This window comes from Pleurodeles waltl, chromosome 8 (genome assembly GCF_031143425.1).
Source record: "Pleurodeles waltl isolate 20211129_DDA chromosome 8, aPleWal1.hap1.20221129, whole genome shotgun sequence".
In the NCBI taxonomy this organism is placed as follows: Eukaryota; Metazoa; Chordata; class Amphibia; order Caudata; family Salamandridae; genus Pleurodeles; species Pleurodeles waltl.
Window position 1 is genome coordinate 862,012,286 of NC_090447.1, and position 27,837 is coordinate 862,040,122.

A 27,837-nucleotide genomic window follows, 5' to 3' on the forward strand; every position below is an offset into this window, starting at 1 on the left:
TGAGGAGTAGCAGCATCCCTTATGTGATGGGGCAACTCCAGAGGCACCGTGTGTGGCTAATAAGTGAGCCCAAGGTCCCCACACAGTTTGAATAGGTGTCTGGGTATGGGAGAGTCCCTAAGGGTTTGTGTATGTCTAACAGATACCCCTCGATATTTGCAGGTAACTCTAGTTACCCCAACCTGTCATGGCTACTGACCCCAGTGAGGAATCCCAGGACAAGGGCAGAGGAATGCTACAATGAGGCACATGGGCAAACTAGGGGGATAATAGAGCACACCTTCGGCCTCCTGAAGGCCAGAATTTAGTGCCTCCATCTGACCAGTGGCTCCCTGTACTACTCACTGAAGAAGGTGTGCCAGATAATCGTGGCATGCTGTATGTTGCACAGCCTGGCTTTGCGATGCAAGGTGCCTTTTCTGCAGGAGGATGGACCTGATGCTGGTCTTGTGGCAGCTGTGGAGCCTGTGGACAGTTAAGAAGAGGAGGCAGAAGAAGAACACATAGACAACCGAAACAACATCATCATGCAATACTTCCAGTGCGCCACAGGTAAGAGGATGGCACTGCTTCTCACATTTCATACTGCGGTAGGACATTGCATAAATCTGCCTTTTTACCTCTGTGTACGGACCCTGACATGTCACTTTGCCTTTCCATTTCACAGATCTGGGTCCCACTTTGTTCCCTCTGCTATGTTTACCGCTGTCCAAGAACTGTGTAACATTGGTATGTGAACATGAACATTGACATTGCAATATTTCTGAGAGGTTGCAATTACACATTTGTAAAAGTACAGACTGATTCCAGATTGATTTGTGATTCTCGGGTGTTTATTTCTGTGCTAATAAGTGGAGGTGTGTGTGCAATGGGCTGGGGTGATGGTGGAGGAATGTCCATGGTAAAGTTCAGTCTCTTGGTCTCATAGGTGCATTGTCCAAGGGGGCATAGGAAGTGGAGCAATGGCAGTTCAAAGTTGTCAGGGTGACAAAGTGGGACAAAAGGGTGACAATCAGGAGGGTCTTCCGCTCCGAAGCCACCAACCTCATCTGCGGCGTCCCCCAAGGCTCCTCACTTAGCCCAACGTTGTTCAACGTCTACATGGCCCCCCTCGCACAACTGGCCCGCCAACACAACCTCAGCATCATCTCCTACGCAGACGATACCCAGCTCCTCCTCTCCCTGATCCTCTCACCGCCAAAACCAACCTCCACGAGGGACTGAAATCCATCGCCGAGTGGATGAGCAACAGCCACCTGAAACTTAACTCTGACAAGACGGAACTCCTCATACTCGAGCGCACCCCCTCGGCCTGGAACGACTCTTGGTGGCCCACCACCCTCGGCCCCCCACCCACCCCAGCCAGCCATGCACGAAACCTCGGCTTCATCCTCGACTCCGCTCTCACCATGTCCAAACAGGTCAATCCTGTCTCCTCTTCCTGTTTTAACATCCTTCGCATGCTCCGCAGGATCTTCAAGTGGATTCCAACAGGAACCAGAAAGACAGTGACCCAAACCCTCGTCAGTAGCAGACTCGACTACGGCAACGCACTCTACACAGGAATCCCAACAAAAGTCATCAAACGACTTTGTGCTGGGGTGCCCCATTTGGAAAGGGTCGCCCACTAAAGGGGGCACAGAGCTGTTGCCCATTTCTGCCCCCCTTGGAGGCAGATCGGCCAAATTTTTTTTACACCCATCTGCCCCCAAGGGGGGCAGAATCCACTTAGGTACCAGGGACAATTTCTAAGTTCTTGGTGGTGGGGTGTTTGTCAACTGGTGAAGTATTTGTATTTGTGATTATAACAATTTATTTCTTCTTTTTCTTCTAGTTCAACGCTTTTGCTTCCTTTGCTGTGGATCCTTGCGGTTTTGGCAGTAGTTGTCCTGCGTTTGCATAGTTGCATGTTTTAGGTAAGTGAAAGCAATTTACTCCAAAGGAGTATTGTTGACATGGATGAATGACATGTTTGTAGGTGGTGTACTAAATGCAGTATTGTGTGTGAAATTGTCCTTAGATTTGAGCACAATGATATTTGTGTTGTCATTTGTCTAATTTGCTTTTTTCTTTTTTCTTTTTAGTGGGATATCATTGGTGATTGCTGTGTCTGTGCAGAGTAGTTGCTTGGTGAGTAGCTTTTTCAGGCAAGTGAGTGGTATAGTTTTTTAGTACATAACTCTTTGTGATAAAGCTACACTTTGTTTATTATTTATTTTAGTGCTAGTTGTTGTTGGCAATCCATTTGTTGTTAGTGAGGATCATGGCTAGCCGCAGAGTGACCGCTCATCAGGTTGTTGGCATGCTCTTTGAGTCGTCTTCAGACCATGATTACGAGACTGACTCTGCATCTGAGGCAGAGGAGGAAGTGGGAGATTCTGGAAGTGAGTTTTCTGTCCGAGAGTATTCTTCTGATGAGGAAGCTACTCTCAGTGCAGATGAAGGTCCTGTTGTAGAGGAGGACATTGATGTGCCAAGAGTGCAGCAGACTGGGGCTGAAGGGTTTCCCATTAGAAGACCTGACACCTGGATTGCCCCAAACTTGGAGCAGCCACAGTTACCTACATTTACTGGTCTCCCAGGGTGTAGAGTTAATACAGAAAACTTTTTGCCTGTACATTTCTTTCACTTGTTTATGGACGATGTATTCTTGGAAGAAATTGTGGAGCAGACTAATTTGTATGCAGAGCAATATTTGAGGGACAACGCTGCCAGACTTAAGCCTCAGTCTAGAGCTACTCAGTGGGTTCCCACATATATGGAAGAGATGAAAAAGTTTTTAGGTTTGCCTTTTAATGGGGTTGATCAGGAAGCCATCACTGGCTTCTTATTGGTCTACTAGTCCCTTGATGGCAACGGCTATATTTCCTGCAACTATGACACGTAATCGGTATTTGCTTCTTCTTTGTATGCTGCATTTTGTAGACAATGCTTTAGTCTTGCCACGAGCTCACCCTGATTGTGATCGTCTTTTTAAGATTAGGCCTGTCCTTGATCATTTTGTAGATCGGTTTTCAGAGGTCTATGTTCCAGGCAAAGAGATAAGTGTGGACGAGTCTTTGGTCCTTTTCAAGGGGCGTTTGGTTTTTAAGCAGTACATTCCTAGTAAGAGGGCACGGTATGGGATTAAATTGTATATGCTGTCAGAAAGCAGTACAGGATATGTGTATAATTTCTGGGTCTACACTGGTAGGGATTCCAGTATTGACCATCCTGGTTGTCCGGCCACTTTTGGAGTTAGCCGAAAAATTGTGTGGGAGCTTGGTAGATGGCTGTTTAACAAAGGTCACCATTTGTACGTAGATAATTTCTACACTGGAGTGCAGTTGTTCAAGGAGTTGTTTAGAGTGGACACTGTTGCTTGTGGCACCATCCGTTCTAACCGGAAAGGCTATACAAGGGAGCTTGTCTGTAAAAAACTTGAGAGGGGACAGTGCAGTGCCTTGTGGAATAATGAGCTGCTAGCTCTGAAATTTTCAGACAGGAGGGATGTGTACATGCTGTCTATCATCCATGATCAGAGTACTTCCCCTGTGACTGTTTGGGGTCAGGTTGTGAAAGTGCGCAAACCTGCGTGCATTTTGGACTACAATAGGCACATGGGTGGTGTTGATAGAGTAGATCAGAGGTTGGAACCTTACACTGCTCTTCGTAAGTCTTACGTGTGGTATAAAAAGTTGGCCCTACATTTATTTCATTTGGCAACTTTTAATGCTTTTATTGTATAGATAGAAAGCCTTATTGTGGTGGAACAGGCAGGAGTTCCTAGAGTAGAAGTGGTGGAGGATGTGGCTAGATTGAAAGATCGGCACTTTCCAGATCACATTCCTCCCACTCCCAAAAAAGACTTGCCCACAAAGAAATGTAGAGTATGTGCCCGGAGATTAATCCGGAGGGAGAGCCGGATGTACTGCCCCGAATGCCCTTCAAAGCCTGGGCTGTGTGTGCCCAGCTGTTTTAGAAGTTACCACACAAGGAAAAACTTTTGGGAAATACCGTGAGCGTAAACTGTCTGTTTTATATTTTCATATGTTTCACGGTTGGCATCACTGTCCTGTATTTAGTTGGAGCTTTTGTGTTTGTAGTTTTGTGCTTATTTTATAATTAGTTAGTGGTTGTTGTTTATAAACAAAAAAAAAGTGATGGCGGTGTGCGTGGGGTGGCGCTTGGCTGGCGGTGTGCTTGTGGTGGCGCTTGGCTGGCGATGTGCGTGGGGTGGTGCTTGGCTGGCGGTATGTGTGGGGTGGCGCTTGGCTAGCAGTGTGCTTGGGGTGGCGCTTGGCTGGCGGTGTGCGTTGGGTGGCGCTTGGCTGGCGGTGTGCGTGGGGTGGGGGCTAGGCTGGCGGTGTGGGTGGGGAGGCGCTTGGCTGGCGGTGTGCTTGGGGTGGCGCTTGGCTGGCGATGTGCATGGGGTGCCGCTTGGCTGGCAGTGTGCGTGGGGTGGCGCTTGGCTGGCGGTGTGGGTGGGGTGGCGCTTGGCTGGCTGTGTGCTTGGGGGGGCGATTGGCTGGCGGTGTGCGTGGGGTGGCGCTTGGCTGGCGGTGTGCACGGGGTGGGGCTTGGCTGGCAGTGTGGGTGGGGTGGCGCTTGGCTGGCGGTGCCAGCCAAACGCCAGTCCACACTCCCATCAGCTGGTGTGATTGTTGTATCAGGCATGTGGGTGTATGTAAGTGATGGGCCCTTGAATGGCGCTGTCTGTCGATGTGAGTGTTGTAATGTGCTGGGCCCGTGGCTGGCGGTGTGAATGGTCTTGTGCGTATCATGTATGAAAGGTGTGTGAATGGACTGTAAAGCGGTTGGTGCCTTGTCACGGCTTTACAGCTCACGAGCTGTGAGTCATTGTTTCAGTTTTTTGCCTTTCAGTTATTAACAGTGCGTTTCATTTTTGTGAAATCTCTTGTTAATAAAATTTGATCTACTGAACCATCACTCACCCTCGTGCCAAATCCAACCAGTATGTGTGGTACAAAAGACAAAACCTGCTCTGCTGTAATCAGGCGTTGCAGCACACTTGAGACACGCTAGGTGTTTCAGGTGGGACCCCGATGATGAAGCATGCCACCAACTTGGTTGGTGGGTGAGGGGTCTTTTTCACATAACCTAAGTGTGTTTCTTTTCACAATTTTAGTGTTTGGCACATCACAGACGTATGTGGACACATCAAAATGATATATTACAAAACTCCCTGTGTTTGGGGGGGGAGGGGCCACCTATGTTTTTGGTCCTGGGTGCGGCCTTCATCTAGGGAAACCTACCAAACCCAGACATTTTTTAAAACTAGACACCCCAAGGAGTGCAGGGAGATGTGGCTTGCGTGGATCCCCCAACATTTTCTTACCCAGACGCCTCTGCAAACCGCAAAATGTGCTTAAAAAAGCATATTTTCCTGACTTTTGTTTGTATGATCACCGCTCAAGCACAAAATTCCTACTCCCCAGCGTTCCCCTCAGTCTCCCAAGTAAAATGACACCTCACTTGTGTGGGTCCCCAAAGCAGAGTCAGCCTAAAGATGTATAAAAGAAGAATATGTCCTTATCAACTCGCTGTGCTATCCCCTCTATCTCTACAAGTTTTTGGCCTTATTCTGTTGCAGGCACCTGGCCCACACACACAAGTGAGGTATCATTTTTATCGGGAGATTTGGGGGAACGCTGGGTGGAAGGAAATTTGTGGCTCCTCTCTGATTCTGGAACTTTCTGTCACCAAAATATGAGGAAAACGTGTTTTTTTAGCCAAATTTTAAGGTTTGCAAAGGATTCTGGGTAACAGAACCTGGTCAGAGCCCCACAAGTCACCCCATCTTGGATTCCCCTAGGTCTCTAGTTTTCAAAAATGCACAGGTGTGGTAGGTTTCCCTAGGTGCCGGCTGAACTAGAGGCCAAAATCTACAGGTAGGCACTTTGCAAAAAACACCTGTTTTCTTTAAAAAAATGTGATGTGTCCACATTGCGTTTTGGGGGCATTTCCTGTCGCGGGCGCTAGGCCTACCCACACAAGTGAGGTATCATTTTTATCGGGAGACTTGGGGGAACACTGGGTGGAAGGAAATTTGTGGCTCCTCTCTGATTCTGGAACTTTCTGTCACCAAAATGTGAGGAAAACGTGTTTTTTTAGCCAAATTTTGAGGTTTGCAAAGGATTCTGGGTAACAGAACCTGGTCAGAGCCCCACAAGCCACCCCATCTTGGATTCCCCTAGGTCTCTAGTTTTAAAAAATGCACAGGTTTGGTAGGTTTCCCTAGGTGCCGGCTGAGCTAGAGGCCAAAATCTACAGGTAGGCACTTTGCAAAAATCACCTCTGTTTTCTTTCAAAAAATGTGATGTGTCCACGTTGCGTTTTGGGGCATTTCCTGTCGCGGGCGCTAGGCCTACCCACAGTGAGGTATCATTTTTATCTGGAGACTTGGGGGAACATAGATTAGCAAAACAAGTGTTATTGCCCCTTGTCTTTCTCTACATTTTTTCCTTCCAAATATAAGAGAGTGTGTAAAAAAAGACATCTATTTGAGAAATGCCCTGTAATTCACATGCTAGTATGGTCACCCCGGAATTCAGAGATGTGCAAATAACCACTGCTCCTCAACACCTTATCTTGTGCCCATTTTGGAAATACAAAGGTTTTCTTGATAGCTATTTTTCACTCTTTATATTTCAGCAAATGAATTGCTGTATACCCGGTATAGAATGAAAACGCACTGCAGGGTGCAGCTCATTTATTGGCTCTGGGTACCTCGGATTCTTGAAGAACCTACAAGCCCTATATATCCGCAACCAGAGGAATCCAACAGACGTAACGGTATATTGCTTTCGAAAATCTGACATTGCAGGAAAAAGTTGCAGAGTAAAACGTAGAGAAAAATTGATGTTTGTTTCACCTCAATTTCAATATTTTTCTTTTTCAGTTGTTATTTTCTGTAGGAAACCCTTGTCGGATCTACACAAATGACCCCTTGCTGAATTCAGAATTTTGTCTACTTTTCAGAAATGTTTAGGCTTCTGGGATCCAGCATTGGTTTCACACCCATTTCTGTCACTGACTGGAAGGAGGCTGAAAGCACAATTTTTTTTAAAAATGGGGTATGTCCCGGTAAAATGCCAAATTTGTGTTGACAAATTGGGTTTTTTGATTCAAGTCTGCCTGTTCCTGAAAGCTGGGAAGCTGGTGATTTTAGCACCGCAAACCCTTTGTTGATGCCATTTTCAGGGAAAAAACCACAAGCCTTCTTCTGCAGCCACTTTTTCCCATTTTCTCACTGTATTTTGGCTAATTCCTTGGCCTCCTTCAGGGGAACCCACAAAGTCTGGGTACCTCTAAAATCCCTAGGATGTTGGAAAAAAAGGACGCAAATTTGGCTTGGCTAGCTTATGTGGACAAAAAGTTATGAGGGCCTAAGCGAGAACTGCCCCGAATAGTCAAAAAAAGGCCTGGAACAGGAGGGGGAAAAGGCCTGGCAGCGAAGGGGTTAAGTAATAGGCTCACCGCTGAGGGCGGGGAATCATATTCATTGTAGAGGCACACAAAGCTTACAGAACTGAAATATTGTATTCTTGGGTCACTTTTCCAGCAGCAGATGGTAACACACATACAGTTCACCATTACACAATAGCAAATAGACCTGCTCAATACAGACCATATGCATATTTAGAAATACCATTATCATTACAAGAACGCCATAATTGACATGATGGCGCCCGACCGTGCATTCCACAAAATGTTAGACTAGATCCTTTAAGTAATGAAGGTCCTACGTGGACAGAATTGGACTCATATACATTACAGGCTAATATAGGAAACTCACAAGTAGTGGACGTACGTCACCTACATAATCATTTAGAGGATATATATAGCTGCTTAATACAATGGTTAATGCAGACCTTAAACACCGCCCCAGAAAGGGCTGTTCCAGCACAATCACAGTTGGCTACAACAGGAATAAATCCTGTGACTGTGCATTCAAAAATGGATAAAGTACCCACCAAACATAAGGAAATTCTGTTTTGGCTAGCACAAAAAATAAGCACTTTCCCCATATAGGATCTCAAGATAAACATAGAATTTTTACAATGTGCTTCCCTTTGGGATGGTTCCCTCAGTGGACAGTATTGCTAGATAGGGTTCACTTTTTGCTACACTGTACACTACTGCGCACTGTACACAGACACTTACAAATCTTCTGGGATTGTTACAACAGTCCCAAGATGGATACAGAGCTGCTCCGGCCCTGGACTTGGAGATATAATTAATGAGCAATTTTGCCATAGTGTCCTCAATTATCTTAAGTAACTTAAAAGGGGAAGCTGTAGCATTTGTAGTGTGCCAACGACTCTGGAATGTTCGGCAACAGGAATGCAAGCTGCCTATGATTATTGCTGAAACCTATACTAGTATAGGTGGGGATAGTCTGGGAACCAGACCAGATAAGCCACAACTACAAGGTAAATCCAACAAGGATTCTAAGAAACAAGCATAAGAGGTTTCTTAAAATTGCAAGGAAAAAAACAATTTAAAGATAATAAAAAAGAAAGGGGAGAATCTCTGTGGACCTCTGAGAAACACTATAATCTTATAAATAGGAAAACTTTAAAAATTCTCAATAGATGCCAATATACTGAATTTTGTTCCTTCCAGGACTGACCTTTCAAATGCAGTGAGAGCGGAGGGTGGTCAGAACACTGAAATGAGTATGTGAAACTGAGAAAGGAGCCACAACACTCATCTGAAGTTTCAATTAAAAAGGAAGAGAAACTTCCACAACAGAAACCCCAATTGAAAAAGAAAAAGGCTGTGGCCATCTCATCAGAAAATGCTGTACATATTGAGAACTTTACTGAATAACAGGACATGGGCAGTGACTTAGCTAGACAGCGTGACAGAGCGTGACAGAAGTCACTGTAGTTCGCCAGAATCTTGAAGAGCTTTTAGATGTGACAGCAACCAGTGACTTTCTTGAAGTCAAAATCATGGACAGGCGTGTTTCTGCACCCAACAGGGTTTATAAATTAAAAATACAAACAGGGAGAGACAAACAGCGCACTATTAAAATTATATTTTGGGGAAGACTAATATTTTGTTATGACATGCCCTTGGCAGAAAAAGATTGGCCACCTGAATTTGTCCATCGTCTCCCACGCGGGGAAGAGATAATTTTGCCTTCGTTCTCAGTCCTTGTTCTGGATACACTGAAGGAAGCCTGTGCTGTAGGTTGGACATTGGTACAGGCTCCATCAATGTAATGGAACTGACGTTTTCTCCAGCTCTTGTGGTATCTTAACTCCAAGGTATTTTATCTCCTCCTTGATTAACTTATGATGGGTATCCATATTCCAAGTCATGATTTCCGTCTTTGACATATTAATTTGATACCCCGATACCTGACCAAAATTTTGTGTTATCCCTTCCAGTCTATCTAACGCCGTGAGGAGGTCTGCAGTATAAATTATAATGTAATCTGCATACATAGATACCTTTTTCTCCCAGCCCCTATAAACAAAAGGTTTTATTGAAGTATCTTTCTAATCATACCAGCAAGCGGCTCTATATACACATCAAAAAGTAGATGGAAGTGAGGGCAGCCCTGTCTGGTCCCTCTAGTAATAGAAAACAAAGAAGTTAAACTCCCATTTATCAAAAATCTCACTGATGGGTTGGCGTAGATACTTTTAATCACCCCCAAAAACCTTGGTCCAAAATTCAACTGTGCTAAAATGTAATTTAGATAGCCCCAGTTCACTCTGTCAAATGCCCTAGTAGCATCAAGGGTAATAACCGCCAGAGGGAGACCCGATACTGATGCGTATAAATTGCCCCAATCAATTTTCGTGGGATAATTGATACATATACCTATTTTTAAAAAAAACCTTTTGATCTTCATGAATCAGGGGGGCAATACCCTCCCCTAATATACTGGCGAGTATGCTAGTGAATATTTTGTAATCACTATTTAGTAGGAAAATTGGCCAGTATGATTCGCAACACAAAAAATCTTACCCGGGTTTTAATATGACAGTTATTATTGCTTCATTCCAAGACCCTGGTAATTGAGACTCACCCCTCCAAATTGCATTAAAAAGATCTTTGAGCAGAGGGAATCATAAACTGCCTAATTTTACATAAAACTCAGCAGGTAAACCATCAGGGCCCGGTGCCTTCCCTTTTTTTGTTTTGGAAATAGCCTGTACTATTTCTCCCTCCTAAATGTCCTCCTCCACAAGAGACACCTCTTCCTCCTCAAGTTTCCTTGAAATTAATTCTTCTACCTTTGGCATCTCTTCTCCCACCACTTCCGGTAGATCCTCTTTATGTAAGACTTCAAAGAAACCCTGGAATGCTCTTTGAATTGCTAGTGAGTCTGTTATAACCACGCCTGTACCAGGGTCTCTTATCTGTGAAATTTGGTTTCTAATAAGATCAGACTTACTTTTCCAAGCCAGTAATTTCCCCGCGCATTCCCCATACTCAAAATTTGCGAACTTTCTTGCCTCCCATTTCTCTCTTACGCTCGCCTCTATAAATGCTGAGAGTGCTGCTCTCTTAGTCACCAAATTTAACCTAATTGAGTCTTTGCTTTCCCCGGCCAAATGTGCCTCAACTAATTTTTTCTCTAGGATCTCTAATTCTTTTTCAATATTATGAAGACCTAACCTGTACTCCCTGCTCCTCCAAGCAGAAATGGAAATCAGAACCCCCCCTTATAAAGGCCTTTTACGCATCCCACAACACATAGGGTGCAGCAGAATTCCAATTATCCTCAAAAAACCACCTGGTTTCCCTCGTCAGATATTCTACCACCTCCGTATTGCTTAGTAGGGAGCGGTCTAGCGTCCACCTCCTTGCTAACCGTGGGCCATCTTCATTCAGAGTCACTGTAACAGCGGCATGGTCAGATAAGTGGGCAGGGACGTGTTGTGCGTCCACTACACATGTCTTTAAGGTCTTAGCTAACAAAAAATAATCTATCTTAGAATGGTGCCTGAGTTTTTGATCAGTATAGGGAAAGGTGCGGAAGACATTGTGACGCAAAGGGTTAATTAGCTTGAACAGTGTAGATGATCGTGATGCCTGCCGAAGCCAGAGCAACGTGGAAGAAATTCACGATGTTCGCTTTCAAGCTTGTTTTCTTTTGACATTCCGAAGATAAACTTATTCACAGCTGCATGTGTGAGAAACAGGCTGTGAAGGAGATTCAGTCTCAACCTTGAGAACGAGACCACAGTAAAAGATGGAATGAAAACAATGGCCAGGGAATGGCAAGGCAGCCAAGAGACATGTACTGATAACATAGCTAGAAAATACTGGAAGGGGCTAGAATCCAAGCTTCAGGTTACTTAAACTCTGAAAGGTGGGTGAGGGAATTGAAGCTCACAGATGGAGTTGTGAAACTGTCATCTTCAGACCCAGAGCTGCCTCCCTGTTTTGCTGTTCCAAGACCGTGACGCTCGAGGGGGAGAGAGGTCCAAGCGGGCGGTAGAGGGCTTCCCAGCATTTCATGGACTAAGTTAAGTTCCACCAAGGGATGAAAGGCTTTTGTTTCTCTGCTCTAGTATTATGATTGATTATTATGCTTGCACTGTGTTTATAATCTGAGAAATTCAGCTTGTTTATAGTTTTTTTTCTTACTGAACATTGTAGTGTGAGTCTGCTCCAGTAATTGAAATATGCATTTTAGTGTGCAGTAAATCAAAGCTTATCTGAAGTATTCAACTCGTTTATATTCTGCTCCCTGAACATCGTAGTGTATCACATTTTGGTATACAGTTATTCCAAGTTTATATCTGTCAATGAACTCTTTGCTCAGATGTATACATAGATGCTCTTTGTAGTGTACTTATATATAAATAGATGCTATTTTTTCTGTCAATGAACTCTTTGCTCACATGTATACATAGATGCTCTTTGTAGTGTAATTATATATGAATAGATACTTTTCATCGCTATTCTTATTCCACTATTGTTGATGTGCTAAATGCCTGCATTTACCTGAAATTCTAGTAAAGCTAAATTGTATTCATAATAGGCGTGTGGTCCTTCATTGAGCGTCCTTATTGACTTATACCGAACAGGTGTCAACTAGCCACCTGGATAAGACATTTGGTACCAGAAGTGGGGCATAAGTCAATAATGCCTCTTTGGGGACGTAAGAAAAGTGAGGCAGAGAGCGGAAGACAGCATGGGGCAGAAGCCAGATCCATTCCCGGGTGGTTAGCAACTGACCCTTTCTCTGGTGTGGCAGGGCTCCTGAACCGGTGGGCAGCGCCAGTGTTATGGGAGGCATTAGATGAGAAAGTGACTCCCCTTTTAGTGGAAGATGCGGTTGAGAGTGTGAAGCTAAGAGGGGCGAAGGTGGAGCTGAAAGCAGCAGGGCAAGTGGGATGGCTTTTCCTGTCTGTGCTCCATACTGTATACAGGAAAACATTAACACAAGATGCAGAGATAAGAAAACTGAGGGATGAGGTTGTAGCCTTGCAGGAAAGGCAGTTACTTATGAAAGAAACTATAGAAAGTGCAGTGACTAGGGGTGATCAAATGGAGGCAAGGTGCACCGCATTAGCAGTACGAGTAGCAAAACAGAAGAGTAGGCAGAAGCCTAAAATACCCTCAGCTGTGCAAGTGAGGGCATTGGTACGCAAAGAAAACTGGGATCCTTATACTTGGGATGGAACAGTATCGGAGAATGATGATGACTGGAATTGGGAGGATGAGCTGGAAGTACGTGTAGCAGAACTAGGTGGAGTTGAAAGTGGAGAAGGATGTGTAGGTGAAATTGAAGGTGAAAGGGGAAGTGTAATGAGGTTCGTCCACTCGTGCAGAATAAATCAAAGGAAGTGAATGGTGGGCAAATACAGAATTCACGTTTGGTAAATGATTATACACAGAGTGAATTGTTAGAGATAACTCGTATGTTTAGGCAGATGCCTGCAGAGCCCTTGTTTAAATGGTTGGTGAGATTGTGGGACACTGGAGCAGATGGTACATATTTGTCGCCAACCGAACTTTTGAAAATGGGATCAGTAACTACACATGCTATGTTAGGGCAACGATTACGAGGTGCACAGGGGCACCAAGCTTTCTCTCTAATGGGTTGGTTGATGGACGGAGTGAAGAAATTGTACCCAACTGCTATAGATGTGGAGGAGAGTTGGGGTCCTTGGCATACGATTTCAGAGGCAAATGAACAACTGCGAGAATTGGGGATGCAGAACGCAGTGTACTCCCAACAGTTTTTAGGACATGATGTTGAACCCGTGACAGCAGGGATCAGGGCACGGTTAATCAGAAATGCCCCTCCGCATATGAAAGGTGCCTTGTTGGCCCTTCTAGGACCCGCTCAGCGAAGACCAGTGGGGGATGTGGTATTATTAACGGCACAATTAGAAGGGCTTGATAGACAAAAATCAGCAAGAGCAGTGGTGCAGGACAATAAGTATAAGGGAGGAGAATCTACAATAAAAGTGACCAGACGACAAATGTGGATAGATTTGTTGAATGCTGGGGTGAAGAAAGAGGAGATAGATGGAAAGCCTACCCCTTATCTGCTTAATAAATGGAAAGCATTGCAGTGTAGACAGAAAGAGAAAGAGGCATTTGATGAGAAACAGCCCTCAGCACCACCCATGGAAGAGTCTGAGAAGTTAAAAAATAGGAAGGTGCCTGTCTCAACTCTATATCCCGACTTGTCCAGCGATGGCTAGGAAGTCCCAGACCCCTTATTATGAAGGTCAGGCCAAATCCCAGGGGTCAGAGCAGCGCAAGAGGTAAGCCCAGGGGACAGGCGACCATATGTACCTCTCATCATTTATTGGCACAAAGGAACACAACATGTTATGGCACTGCTCGATATAGGTGCGGAAGTAACTTTGATAAATGGAAACCCTAAGAGGCTGCCAGGGAAGGGTGTGATCATTAATGGTTACGGGGGTGCAGAGACAGAGGCCAAATCTGTTAAGCTTAAATTGTTAATCGGTAAAGGACCCACGTTCACGGCAGAAGTTTTAATAGCTGAAGTACCAGAATACATTATTGGCATGGATTTGTTACTAGGCAAAACTATTGATACGCAATGGGGAACATTTACTTTTGGTGTGAGGAGCGTACACATAGAGAAATCTAGGACAGTTCTGGTTGGGCATGCAAAGTGGAGTCCATTACATGTGCCTCCTCCAAAGGAGCCGGTGTGCATTGAACAGTACTGCATACCCGGAGGTCATAAAGAGATTTCAGAAACCATACAGGGGTTGCTAGATGCAGGTGTGTCAAGGCCGGCTGTAAGCCCATTTAACTCTCCTATATGGCCCGTGAAGAAACCAGATGATACCTATCGAATGACTGTCGACTATCGACAACTGAATAAAGTGGTTCCACCCTTGGCAGCCACTGTCCCAGACATCATCACACTGGTGGAACAGTTGAGTAAAGATGTGGGGGAATTGCATGCCGTGATTGATCTAGCAAACACCTTCTTTTCAATTGATATTGATGAGGCCAGTCAAGACCAATCTGCAATAAGCTGGCAGGACAGACAATTCACATTCAGGAAGTTGCCCCAGGGGTATGTGCATAGTCCCAAATTGTGTCATGGGCTAATATCCAGAGATTTAGCCAACTTCTAGGCTGGAAACACCCGACTTGCACATTACATTGATGACATCATGATCACTGGGGACACTAAAGAGTAAGTCTCAGACACGCTGGAAAGATTAATTGAATACTTACAGCAGAGGGGATGGGCTATTAACCCAAAAAAGGTCCAAGGCCCGGCACAAGAGGTGAAATTCCTGGGCGCTAATTGGTCAGGACCAGTAAAAAGAATACCACAGAAAGTGATTGATACGGTACAGCAGCTAACGATTCCTTCAACTAAGGCAGAAGCACAATGATTTATTGGTTTGATGGGATTCTGGAGACAACATATCCCTCACTTAGGATTAATATTGAGACCATTATATCAAGTTACACGAAAACAGCACCCTTTCCAAAGGGAACCTGAACAGCAAGAGGCCTTTGAGGGAGCAAAAGATGCATTACAGAATTATTTTGCGTTAGGTCCCATCACAGAAGGAGACCCGTTTGAGCTGGAAATGATAGTACAGGATGATGTAGTGATGTGGAGTTTATGGCAGAGGCAAGGAAAAAAGAGAGCGCCACAAGGATTTTGGTCAAAGAGATTAACTCCATCCATGAGCAATTATACCCCGTTAGAAAAAGAACTAGCAGGAACATATTGGGCGTTAGTAGAAACAGAGCGCATAACTGCTGACCGGCCGGTTACCTTAAGAACACGGGTCCCCTTACTAGGCTGGATAAGAGAAGGAGGGGTTGGCACTAAAGTAGGCAGGGCGCAGGAGTGTACCATCGTAAAGTGGAAATGGTATCTGCAGCAGAGGGCAAAACCGGGGCCAGCAGGAGTATCGAAGTTACAAAAAGATATGCTGGGGGCAGTGGACTTACAAGCAATGGTCCCCTCGCCAGAGCCATCTGAGATGGAGTCCTCACCATTTAAAACAGCCCCACCTTTTGAACAGCTCACAGAAGAAGAACAGCAAAATGCAAGGTTTACAGATGGTACCGCGCGGTACCATCAAGGAAAAAGACAATGGCAAACAGTCGCATTCCAGCCTGCTACAGAAACGCTGTTGCTGCGAGGAGGAAATAATGGATCCAGCCAGCTTGCAGAACTGCAGGGTGTAGCAGCAGTGATCGAACAGGCCCCCATCGGAGAGAAAACGTTTGTGTACACTGACAGCTGGGCCACCTACCAAGGACTAGTAAGCTGCGCCCCGACTTGGCGCAAGGATGGATGGAAAATCAAAGGCACCCCCATTTGGGGAGGCGAGCAGCTATGGTAAGAGATGTGGGAGAAAGGGCAAAAATGTCAAATCTATGTGGGACATGTGGATGCCCATTGCCCATCAGACACCTCACTTGCATCTCTATTCAACAACACCGCAGATCAGATGGCCAAAACAGGAACAGTGATCATCAATGAGGAGGCTGAAGCTGCTCTAGCAAACTGGGCCCATGCAACATCGGGACATCTAGGAGAGAATGGCACTTATGCATGGGCACAGCAACAACAGATTCCAGTTACTAGAGAACAGGTCCAACAAGCAGTAAAAGAGTGCCCCACATGCAACCAGATAAGACAAATGCCCCTGCAAAAGAAGCTTAGCGGCCAGATCAGAAGAGGAACCACAGCCACTACAGTGTGGCAATTGGACTATATCGGGCCGCTACCAAAGGAAGGAGGAAAAAGCTACGTATTGACCATGGTGGACACCTACTCTGGCCTTATGTTGGGTATGCCCTGTAAGTCTGCAGACCAAAAGTCCACTTTGCGAGGGCTAGACTACCTGCTAAAATATTATGGGGTACCTGATGAAATCCAAACAGATAGGGGCACACACTTTTCAGGGAAAACAGTGCAGAATTGGGCGCAGGAACAGGGAATTCGGCGGAATTTACACCTTAGTTATTATCCACAAGCTGCAGGCATGATTGAGAGATTGTTGAAAGAACGGCTAAAAAAGTTATCAGCACATCAGACTCTAAAAGGATGGAGTAGTAATTTAGACAAAGCCTTGTTCGAATTGAACAATAGACCAGTTGGGCAGCAGACTCCTTTCATTCAGATGACAGGGCATGATAAAGAAATCACCCACACAATGATTGCCTGGAAAACAGACCCTCGAGCTCGATTACCTTTACAGGCTACTTCTGGCAATATAGGACTGGACCTGTTTGCTCCAGAGGATGGAGAAATACCCGTAGGACAGGTGAAGACTGTTCCCCTAGAAATAGGAGTGAGAGTACCACCTGGAACATATGGTAGAATTGCCCCTCGATCCAGCCTAGCCATCAAGGGAGTGTTGGTGCTAGGGGGAGTCATAGACACAGATTTTAGAGGAGAGGTTAAAGTAGTATTACTGAACCAAGGAGATGCTACTGTATCATATCAAGCACATGAAAGACTTGCCCAATTGATTTGTGAACAAGCGTATACCCCCCACATTGAAGAAAGATCTGCCCCCCCGATAACACTCAGAGAGGTGAAGGAGGATTTGGAAGCATAGGAAGAAGAGTATGGGTGCATCATCCAGGGAAAATGCCAGAGGCGGGAAAGATATTGAGTCAAGGGTTGGGGAGTACGTATATTGTACTTTTAAAGAATTCTAATGTACCTGTATTTGTACCTGCAGTGAGACTTACCCCACGGTCGTAAATGATGACATCTGCATCGATGACGTGGTTCCTGTTTGCGGTCATGATTATAACAGGAAAAAGTATATTAGTCAGACCGAATGTAGCAGAGAATGTCATCACGGACCTTCATGTCACTTGTGCACCTCAAGCCGCTAATGTAACTGATGGCCAGGGAAATGTTTCACTTTGTAACGTGAAGGTACCTGGAGGCAAGTGGATGGCTGCCAAAGCTGTAACCTGGAAGGTAACCGGACAGCAAATCCGACATGCCAACGGACTGAACGAGTTGCAGGGAATGCCCGCAACGGTACAGGCTTTGAATTGTACGCTAAACATGATATGTAAATATTGTGATACCATTGTACCTTTTACACCAGTACAGACATATCCGTGTAGATCTTATGATTGTTCCAACAAACAAGATATTTTACCAGGACATATGGTGGTTGTTACAATGACTAATAGAACTAAAGGAGTTTGATACTCCAAACCGCCTGCCTTTATGTTTTATGTAGCCGAAAGACGCATGGTCAGCAATTTAGACTACGTTTCCATAGTTCGATATAGAATAGGATGTAAGCAAGCTTTGCATGCATGCATAATTATCCATATTGTGTTACAGATAACTATTGCGAATGGGAATGTTTCTAAGTATGATCCATTATACACACCATGGACACTACAGTTATGGCCCTTGCCAAAGTTACGCATCAGAAGAGATCTAGGATCCATGATAGCCGGGGCCACCGGAATTGGGGTAGGGGCCCTGAACGCTTTTGATATTGGAGCCATCAGGAATAAGCTATCTTCTACAGGATATAGTACAGGGGAGGCCATAAAAGTAATTTCACAATAGGGGCCCATACACTTACAAGAAGTATGGAAGGTTCTGCGTGGGTTGTATCGTGATTGGCAATGGCATAATTTCACTTAAGAACAATTTGGAAAAAGCTTTCAAAGCACACAAACAATGTCCAAAGTTATTCAGTGCATACTATGGCAAAGCATTGTTAATCAACAGAATGTAGACTTCAAAGCGGAATGGGGACAGCTTCAAGGTATATATTGGAGACAACAATTGCATTTGCCTGAGGAAATATGGGTAAAGCCCATACAATTTCATTGTGAGGGAGAGATGTGTTATGCTCATTTTGATGTAGCTAGAAGTGATCTTCCTCCTGAAATATGGTGCCCCTTTATATTGCTCCCTGTAGTAATAGGTGAAGAATGGTGGATACCTCACACTGACAAAAAATGGATTGATCAAACAAATCACACCATAGATCCCACTAGATGTGCAGATAGGTCTAAGGGTTGGGTATGTACCCACACTGGACGGGCGCTAGATCCATGCTTTCACACAATACCAGGAGAATGTGAATGGTTACCTTATCCTATTAATGCCACACACTTATATCAGATAGGAACAGAGAGTATATGTTACGTTACTAATCATCCCTTACTTATTAATGGATTTGTACAAACCACCGGAGAGCAGGTAATGTGTATGTGCAATATTACCAGCATTATTGACATAAGTACTCACATCCTATACCGACCGACTAAGTTCACCACAACCACATTACAGACGCAAATGCAAGCACTGTTAGAATGGAACGTCCCGCTTGTTGTGAAGCTACCTAGACTAGAGGCATTCAGGCGCTACGCACAAATCACATTTGCTAGATACGACATGGCCGCTAAATATACCAAGGGTACTGCCATACAGATGACCATAGACGCCAAACAGCTTATGCACACTGCTTCACGCATCCAGCATGTAACTGAGCACCATTGGTATGACATCTTCTTAGGTTGGGCACCAGGAGCTACGAAGACGCTAAATATAGTGTTACATCCGCTAATCTGGTTATTGATTGTCTGTGTCACGCTAATGATTATACTATGTAGACTATATGTACACACAAACCAGCTTTATACTAAAATGCAGGCGCTTAGAATAATGCTAACAAGTATTCGTAGCAATCTAGCTAGCGAAGTGTTACAATAAATACTTCTGGTTTCCCAAGCATCACGCTCATCTAAGGGGTGGAGTGATCAGCATAGGGAAAGGTGCGGAAGACATTGTGACGCAAAGGGTTAATTAGCTTGAACAGTGTAGATGAGCGTGATGCCTGCCGAAGCCAGAGCAACGTGGAAGAAATTCACGATGTTCGCTTTCAAGCTTGTTTTCTTTTGACATTCCGTAGATAAACTTATTTGCAGCTGCATGTGTGAGAAACAGGCTGTGTAGGAGATTCAGTCTCAACCTTGAGAACGAGACCACAGTAAAAGATGGAATGAAAACAATGGCCAGGGAATGGCAAGGCAGCCAAGAGACATGTAATGATAACATAGCTAGAAAATACTGAAAGGGGATAGAATCCAAGCTTCAGGTTACTTAAACTCTGAAAGGTGGGTGAGGGAATTGAAGCTCGCAGATGGAGTTCTGAAACTGTCATCTTCAGACCCAGAGCTGCCTCCCTGTTTTGCTGTTCCAAGACCGTGACACTCGAGGGGGAGAGAGGTCCAAGCGGGCGGTAGAGGGCTTCCTAGCATTTCGTGGACTAAGTTAAGTTCCACCCAGGGATGAAAGGCTTTTGTTTCTCTGCTCTAATATTATGATTGATTATTATGCTTGCACTGTGTTTATAATCTGAGAAATTCAGCTCGTTTATAGTTTTTTTTCTTACTGAACATCGTAGTGTGAGTCTGCTACAGTAATTGGAATATGCATTTTAGTGTGCAGTAAATCAAAGCTTATCTGAAGTATTCAACTCGTTTATATTCTGCTCCCTGAACATCGTAGTGTATCACATTTTGGTATACAGTTATTCTAAGTTTATATCTGTCAATGAACTCTTTGCTCAGATGTATACATAGATGCTCTTTGTAGTGTACTTATATGTAAATAGATGCTTTTTTTTCTGTCAATGAACTCTTTGCTCATACGTATACATAGATGCTCTTTATAGTGTACTTATATATGAATAGATGCTTTTCATTGCTATGCTTATTCCACTATTGTTGATGTGCTAAATGTCTGCATTTTCCTGAAAGTCTAGTAAAGCTAAATTGTATTCATAATTGGCGTGTGGTCCTTCATTGAGCGTCCTTATTGACTTATGCCGAACAGGTGTCAACCAGCCACCTGGATAAGACAGTTTTCTATTATGAAAGGTAAAACTATGTGAGCAACCATGTAATTCTTTCCAAATGTCAACCAAAGCATACTGATCCATCATCACTTTGATAGACGCCAAAGATTGTTGAGACCCACAGGCAATGTTCCCTCTAATTTTTTTCCACTGTGTGCGGCGGTGTGCGGTCTCTGTGCGCTGCAGCCAAGGATACCTACCATAAACGTACAACATGCGGTTACACTGATATTTGAGGGAGTAAGTGACTGACGCAGATAATTAAGCATATACATTGATTACATATGCCCAACATGGCAGGTGCCTGACCTACGGTAGTAGACAGTTGGAAGTGACTGAAGTCCGCCGGCGTCAGTCATCATGGCGGTAAGCGGTCGCGACCACTGTGCTACTTATTATTGGTTAACATTGCTGCTTTTGTTGGACTGGGGCCAAAGAGCATGACCGCCGACGGTGACGGTCCTGTACGTGTGACCGCCATTTTCTGCAGTTTTGCTCACTTGACTCCTGACACTGTTGCCATCAAGACCTCCACGACGTGAGCTGCTGTGTACTGCCTGTGGGAGCTATCATGCCACATACTGCAGGTAGTAGGGACCCTGCCTTCACCCCAGAAGAGATAAATAAACTAGTGGAGGAGGGCCTACCCCTGTATGGACAGCTTTATGGGACACCAGAGGAGCAGGTGAGTCCAATGCCCCAGCCATGTGTGATAGGTGTTGTGTGTGATGTTGAGTGAGGCCTGTGGACTGGTGAGGGTATAGATGCATGCAGATGGCATGTTGTTTAGGGATGTAAGCAGAGAGGATAGGTATGTTTGCCTACTTGCTGTGACCGATGTGTAGTGACCACTCCTATTGGTATGGTGCATGTATACATGACTTTCTGGCATCATGGTTTGCTATGTGTATGCTGAGATCAACTCTGTCAAGACATATCTATGACTGCATGTAGAGATGCTCAAATGACAATGCCACATGTGTGACTCCACCCAGCCATTTATATGGATGAAAGCAGCTCTATCATCCTAGCCATAGAGTATTGCCAGGTCCATCCATCAGTGTATGTGCTTTAGTGGCTATAAGGTGTCTGATTGCTCCCATCTGTTTTGATCACCTATATTTTCAACTGGGTGCCTGACATATTTGGTACAGGGGCTAATCAACTTTTGTCCTGGTATAGGTATTGGCATCTCAATCACTCCACAGATAAAGCCAGTATAGGACTGTACGTACAGGTATTGGCATCTCAATCACTCCACAGATAAAGCCAGTATAGGACTGTACATATGGGTTTTGTGGATGTAACCCCATTGTCCCTTTATCTTCATACTATAGGGTATGTGAAGGTTGTAACCAAAGGCAATTCAAGTTTCGGTGTCTGAACTTGTCTATGTGCCCTTTTCATGCATTCCCATGACATTGACATGTGGACAAATCACTTTTACCCCAATGGCTTTTTCTAAAGAAGAGCTAGGCAGAGCTATCCTTTGACAATATGCAATGTCCATGCTATATGTGCCAATGCCCTACAATTAACAGTGCAACATATGTTATTGGCTGCCAACAGCATGTCTCAATGGTTACTTGGGGGCACATCCTATAGAGTGAGACAATCATTGCTACCCTTAACAGTGCTGTTGTGGGCAGTTTGGCCCGGAATTGGTATTGATTGACTTCTTAATTTTGACTTCTTGATTTAAAATGTTATGGTTTAGCTGTACTACTATTTCTAACACAGGTGTTGTTGTTGTAGGATATTTTGTCAGTGCAATGGCAGTCATGTAAGTCCATTTGTACATCACGTGTACATGTATTTTCAGTAGGATATGTGTGTTGTCTGGCATTAGGTACAGGTAATCACATGTCAGGAATGATGTGAGTGAGGTTGGTTTACTCATGTTTTCATGTCTTGGAACTGTATCTTCATGTTAGGTGGAATGTTATGTGCCCTATATTGTATTTTGTGGGTGGCTAATGCACTCAGTGATGGTCAGTGGATGTCTCATGTGTGCCATGGAGGCCATTGTACCTGCACATGCATGTATGGAGTGATGTGGTATATCGGTGTTTAGCATCTGCAGATATTCCTCTGGAATTTGGTACATGTAGTGACATGGCTGTTCTCCACGCATGTGTTTTACACATCAGATGTCACCTGTATGGGAGGGCTACATCACTGATTGTATCCATTATGACATATGTACAGAGGTTTGATCAGGCATGTGATTTGAATGGCAGGTGCTGTGTGGTCTGTGAATAGAATTGTCTTAACTCTCATGGGACATTACTTATGGACATGGACTGGTCAGGTGTAGAATCAGAACATACATGATATTTTGTGATTAGTTAACTTCTTTTCCTGAAGGTGATATGAGTATGGGGAGTTATGATCAGGATTAGAACAACATTTCAGCTTCAGCCAGGGCGTGATGAGCATGCTGACCTAGCTTTACAGATGATTTTTTGGAATGCTCTATTGTGCTACAGAACTTGGATTATGATGTGGGTGAGAGGGATGACATAAAGGGGTGGATAGAAGTAACATGTTGCGACATGATGTCGGATATGTGGGTTTCTAAATGAGATAGCCTAACCAGGAGATGTATACCTACAGTTGTCCATGTTGTAATGTGTGTGAGGAATGTGATGACCCTCTCTCTTCCTCTCTATCTCTCCCTCCCTCCCTCCTTATTTGTGTGCATCAGCATCAGTAGACGAAGGAGACGGGCACAGGCAAGTGGGGATGCTGCTGGCCACGGGCCCTGGACTGCTGATACAACCGACATTGAGGGACCCAATGGCTTGGGCTAGAGGGTGAGGGAAGTGCCACCTGGGAGACAGGATTGACATCATCATCATCCTTGGAATCCTCCTCCAGGGGACACTCCGTGGTGGACCCTCCTGGGCCCACACCAACACCATTTTTGTCTGCACTCCCCTTAATACTGCTGCCCATACAAATACCACTGCCCTCTCTGTAGCCACCCAGTGGTCTGTGCCTGCTTAACCAGAAGGGTGGGCATCTATTTTGCTGCAGGCACCTCTGTCTCTGCCCCTGTCTGCCCTACTGCTGTCAGTGAGAAGGCTATTGACCTCCTGAGGTCAATCTCTGTAGGTCAGTCAACCATTCTGAATTTAATCCAGGGACTAGCAACTCAAGTCCAACAGAGTAATGCATTCCCGTAGGGCATTCACAGTGCACTGGCTGGCCTCCACACTGATGGCAGCTAGTCCCCCTTTGGCTTCTGTCCCAACTTCACCTTCCTCTTCCCAATCCCAAACTTTTCTTCCCTATCCCAGCAAAAGCGCACAGACAGACAAACATGCATCCACCTCAACACTCAAGGGTACAGCTGACAAACACGCACCACAAAACCAACCACTGGCATGCACACAAACAACACCCACCTGCAGACACGCCAACACTCACTACCTGCAGTGACTCTCCCACCACCCCCACCTTCACAGACACAACACCGGACACATCTGCAGACACCACAACAACATTCACCAATCCAGCCACAACTCCTATCCACAGTCATCACATTAGCAGCCCCGCAGACATCCGCCTCAGTCACCATATCTGAAGCCACCACAGACACGCCTACATGCAGCACATGTACCGCATCTGCAGTAACCACCCCAATAGACAGTCATTTCTCCACCACAGCATCTCCCAGCACCTCCACCCCCAGACAAATAAACACCCACACTCACCCACCCACCCAACAGACAACGAACACACACAATGATACCTCACACACGCATGCACCGAAGGCATCCACCAAAACACCTCTTACAACCACTTCCTCTCCCTCTACACCCAAACCCTTTTGCTATGGCCATCCCTGTGTGTCAAAGAAATGTTTTCTCTCAGAGTTGTCACTTTTCTCTACTTCTCTGCCACCCTGTGTGAACCCAAATGATATTTGTCCCAAGCCTAGCATTTCCACCTCCAAGTCCTCCCCTTGCCCCCTGCAGATAGCCATGCTTCTCCACCTACCAAGAAGTCAACCCCTCCCAAGAGTTCCCAGCCCTCGCTTAAGCCTCGACCTAAGCGCCTCTCCCAAGCCCAAGCCCAAAGATCCCCATCCCAAACCTAAGCCCAACCTTCCTCTCCACCACCCAATCCCTGGGGTGCTTGCCTTCCCTCTTGATGCCTCTACCTATGAAAGATATATGGCAGTTAGGAGTCAAGTAGGGGCACTTGGAAATGCCATTTGTGCATGGTGCACATGTGTTTGGACTGGTCTATGGCCTTCTTCTTTTGTACAAAGTTTTGTAGATATATAATTAATTATTTATTGGCATACATCGGGGCCAACCAGTTGTTGGTTGCAAGATTACATTTTTGTCCTGCCTTTCATTCCTTATGGCTGTTTTGGTCTTGGCTTCTTTAGTTTGTGTGTGAGTACATTTTGTGTGTGTGGTGATTGTGCTACCAGTTGTGTCTGGGCAGCATGTGTAGGTGTGTGCATTGCATTTATCCAGCAGTGATAACTGTGTATTGAGTAATGGGCATGTATGAGTTTGGGACATAGATCAGTGTTGACATTGTGTATAGGACTGTGTTGACATGTGTTATTTTTAGTGTTTTGTGCCCTTGTGTGGTTGTATTGTGTGTGTGAGTGTGTGTGGTGATTGGTATGTCAGATCCCCCATGAAGTGTATTTGCGGGGTATGACATAAGCCTCGTTGTATGGATTTGTGATCGATGTTGGTTCTCTGGTGTTGCTATATAGTGTTGTATGTATGATTTGTCAAGTGGGGTTGTGTATTGTGGATGCTTAATGGTGCTTTTGATGTTTTGTGGTTGTAGTTCTGTCATGTGGCAGTGTTGTGTGTTGTTGTGTTTGACTGTGGTGGTGCTGTGTATCTAGGGGGTTGGTGTGTGTTTTAGAAGTGTGTGTGTTGGGTGTAGTGTATGTACTATGTATGTGCATGTGTGTATGTGGCTGGGAGTGGGTGTCAGTGTGAGGGTACGTGTGTGTGTCACCATCAGCACCCATTCAGGATGTGTATGTTGTGTGTGTGTAGATACATTGGCTTTGTGGAACAGTAACAGGTAAGTGTGCATACTCATGGTTGTTTTCGTCGTCACTGGTTCCCGAGTCGTTGGATGAGCATGAGCAGTGGGAAGAATTGTAGCTCAGGTTCCATGGTGGCTCAAGAAGGATACGTGTTCCTGAAGGTGAGTGTGTCCTTTTATAGAGTTGATTTCTGCCAGGGTTTTAGTGGTGGTGCAACCTCGGCGGAAACCTTGGTGGTGTGCAGCTTCGTAACCTGTCCTTTGGGAAGATGGGGCCACATGTAGCAACCTCCGAGATTGCGACTCTGAAATTGCGAGTCTGTCCGACTATGGGGTCGCAAAGACCCACCTCATCAATATTAATGAGGTGGGTCGCATTTTGAGACCCCATAACAAGTCCCTGCACTCACAGGAATGGTGGCCTGCTGAAGTCAGCAGACCTCCATGTCTGTGACTGCTTTTTAAATAAAGCTGTTTTTTTTTTTCATTTTGCAGCCCGTTTTCCTTACAGGAAAATGAGTTGCAAAATGAAAAAACTTCAGAAACCATTTTGTTTAGTTTTTTCAGAGTAGGCAGTGGTCCAAAGGACCACTGCCTGCTCTGATAAAATATTTCTGGCGACATTCACAAAGGGGAAGGGGTCACCACGAGTGTGACACTGGTGGTAACTGCGAGTTGCTTTGCGACCGCATTCGCGGTCACAAAGCAATTCTGAATTGCGATGCGAGTCACAAATAGGAAGGGAACACCCCTTCCTATTTGCGAGTCGCATTCACAAATTGCGAGTCGGTACCGATTTGTGAATGAGCATCGCGTTAGGCCGTTTGCATGGCGCAAACTGCGATTATCGCAGTTTGCACCATGCAAACGGCTTCATACATCTGGCCCATGGTCTCCTCTGGCCTGAAGGTGGCTACCTTTGTCTGTGGCAGCCTGTCTGCACTAGCGGTGTTGGAGGTGGATTGTCTGTATTCTGTTGAGAATACCGCCATGGTCATAATTTGGCCGTCTTCTCCACCAGTTTGTTGGACATACTACTACAATCACCAACACAGCGGTTATTAGACCGCTAAACTCACGATGGCCCCCACAGTGTCCTTGAAAAGGAGGCTGGATTATTTAAATTGCATTGTTGTTGCTCATTTGTCCTGTGGTACAATTTAGCAAATAAATTCCACTTGTAATGCTATAGATAAAATATTAACATTGATTTGTGCTGCTGAAAAAAAACAGCACTATCCACTTCAACGTAATATGGGGTTCAAAGTACTAATTAGTGTTTACAAAAATCTGTTTGAAATTTGAAACCACTCTTTTTGTGACCAGTACTAAATGTAATGAACTATCTTGTGTTCTAATAAGCCGTACTAAATTCTGATTCAGAATGGGTCGTAGTTTGACCTAGTGAGTCAATATTAGTGAGGGAAGTTTCAAACTGAGACTCAAGCCCTCATTCCAACCCTGGTGGTCGGTGTTAAAGCGGCAGTAATACCGCCAACAGGCCGGCGGTATAATAAAATGGGATCACGACCACGGCGGAAACTGCCAATATAGACAGCCACTTTAACACTCCGACTGCCACAGCGGTAGCAACAAACACTGCGGCGGTCACGGCCAACTGACAGGCGGAAGACAATGTACCGCCCACCCTATCACAACCTGCCAATCCGCAAGCTTTTCTGGGGTGGTACCAACACCATCAAAAGCTCGGTGGAAACAGTGTTCTGAAGGGAAACCACTCACCTCTCGACACTCAACGAAGAACCAGGACGCCATGGAGCCCAAGCTGCAGGTGTTCCCCATGCTGGTGTATCTTCTCATACACAAGGAATATCACAGGAGGTGGCGGCGATGACCACGGTCAGTACTGCACCTAGCACACAGGGGAGGGGTGGAGGAAAAAGAGAGTGACACACACACGCAACACCCCCACCCACAACACCATACACACAAAATCATTCAGCAACATTACATTTACACCCCGTAACCCCCTGGAAGAACTCAAGGATAAAAAGAATAGAGTGCAAATAGTGATATTTTGAAATATGTAGATATAGTTAACGATTAGAAAAAAACGTACATACAAATATGTACAATATGCACAGAAGGCTGTACACTGTCCTTTGCAAATGTCCATAGCCCACTGGGCCAAAAAATCATGGGCGAGGCCCACACTTGACTCCTGCCTCAAAACAGAGAGAACACTGCAGGGGAATCAGGTTGAAAACACACAGGCACCTCAGGGGGAAGGGGAGGGGGGCACCTCAGCCGGAAGATGGTACTACGCCACTTGTCCTGTAGGGGGCAACATGCCCACAGCGATGTTGTGGTGAGTACAAAGCCACAGTCTCTCAAGTAGGTGGTTTGCCCACTGCATGGTCCTGGGGAGTGCAAAGCCACAGGCTCTCAAGTGGGTGGTTTGCCCACTACTTGGTCCTGGGGAGTGCAAGGC